The following is a 2,024-nucleotide window of genomic DNA, read 5'->3' on the forward strand; positions in this document are numbered from 1 at the left end:
ACAAATGACTTCAATGGTATTTTTGTGAACATTTGTTTCATTTGACTTTATTTTTTTGTCCTACTTAATATTTTACCTTCTTTGATTTTCATTTTTTGGAATTTTTTTGTTTGTATTTTGCTATTGTTTCTTAGTTTTTTGGTCTGAGTTTTTTGTTTTTGTTTTGTTTTCTTATGTTTTGTTTTTTGAAAGAGTGAGACAGACAGACAGAACATAAAGTTGGGTGAGTAGGGAGGTAGAAAGGATCTAGGAGGAGCGGTGGGAGGGAAAACATGATCAAAAATATTGTGTGAAAATATTTTAGAAAAAAGGGGACTATGCCAGGCAGTGGTGGCACACTCCTTTAATCCCAGCATTCGGGAGGCAGAGGCAGGCAGATCTCTGGGAGTTCGAGGCCAGCCTGGTCTACAAGAGCTAGTTCCAGGACGGGCACCAAAGCTACAGAGAAACCCTCTCTTGAAAAATGAAAAAGGGGGGGGGGATTAGTAGAGCGGCCAGCAGTAGCAGATTGGCAGCTAATAGGGTGCAGTGCTTGTGGGTGTTCACAATAATTTTACCTCTTAATCCCAAACCTTTTCTCAAAAGATTGACAGGAAAACTAGAGATGGTGAAATTTAAATGGTGAATGGAATATAAGGGCTTCCTAGTCTCTGTAGATGGCTACATGAACATATAGGTTGCAAATACAGAAGAATACATTGATGGTGCTTTTTCTGAGCATTCAGGTGAAGTTCTAATACAGTGTAATAATGTCTTTTATATTGGGGACACTAAAGAAAAGAAGGAAGATGAGGAAATGAGAGAATAGCATCTTTGGGGAAATATATACTCAATATATACAATATATTCATATATTTATTGTATAGTATAAAACCATATGTGCTATATATTAATATATATTATATATTTATGTATATGCATTAGAGTTTTTTTTAAGTAGGAGATTATCACCAGTTTAAGAAGCCTTGATTTTTGTGTAGGAGTTGCTTATAACTTGTTGCTCTGATCCTCCTGCCCTGAGACATTCAACATCTGTGCATCTAAGCCTTGTCTTTCTATCACTGTAAAATGTGCCTAATATAGACTGTTGCTACAATAATAAAAATAAAAATTGCTAATGTAGGCAGAAAAAATAATGTTTGCTGTAGCATATACTTTGAGCTTCCTTTTCACACTCAGTTTGCCTAAGATGTTGGACCTGTGAGGAGGCACACATCATGACAGATGTACCTGACAGGGTAAAGCTGCTTACCTCATCCCAGGAAGGCAAGGACTGATAAAGAACATAGCATCTTATGATGCCCTCTGTGCCGGCTGCAATAGCATAGAGTCTCTGCTATACTTCACTTATTCTTTTGTTTGCTTCTTAATATTTTTTATTCTTCGAGAATTTAATGTCTCTTGATCATAGTCATCCAATCTTCGACTCTCACTCCTTCCAGATCCAAGCCTACCTCTTTTCCCACCCTTTTTATAACATAACACACCCTTCCCAGTTTGCACTACTTATATAACCCCAGATGTGAGGCTCTTTGTGGAGCATGATTGAACTATGCACAGCCATACCCTTAGTAAAAAATGACTCTTCCTTCCCCAGAAGCCAGCAACTGTCCATAACTGCTCAGTTAGGGTGGAAAGCATCTAAGTGTCTCACTCCTCCATCATAGAATCCTGACCAGCTTGATCTTATTTCAGGCTTGTCCAGGGAACCATAGCTACTGTGAATTCATGAGTCCAGAGGTTCCCTCATGTCCAGAAGACACTGTAGTAGTATAGGTAGTCCTTTCTTACATCTCCCTCTTAATAGTCTTTTCAATCACTTTTCTGATATGGGCCCCAATTCTTGGGATGGATTGTGATACAGATATATCATTGTAGTTGAACACCTAACAGATACTTATTCCCTGTATTTTGACCAGTTTGAATTTCTGTATTGGCTATCATTCACTGTGTGAAGAAACATCTCTGGTGAGGTCTGAGTGTATCTCACTTTTTAAGGCTTTCATCCTTCTCCACCTAAGGAC

At 38.2% G+C, this 2,024-nt stretch overlaps 1 pseudogene; it reads left to right on the forward strand.

Moving 5' to 3' along the window:
- Positions 1 to 463: 463 nt before the first annotated feature.
- On the forward strand, positions 464 to 676 carry LOC121463981 (annotated as a pseudogene).
- Positions 677 to 2,024: the final 1,348 nt, after the last annotated feature.

Source organism: Microtus oregoni, unplaced genomic scaffold, assembly GCF_018167655.1.
Source record: "Microtus oregoni isolate MIOR12 unplaced genomic scaffold, Mior012 000027F_ref0000203, whole genome shotgun sequence".
NCBI lineage: Eukaryota > Metazoa > Chordata > Mammalia > Rodentia > Cricetidae > Microtus > Microtus oregoni.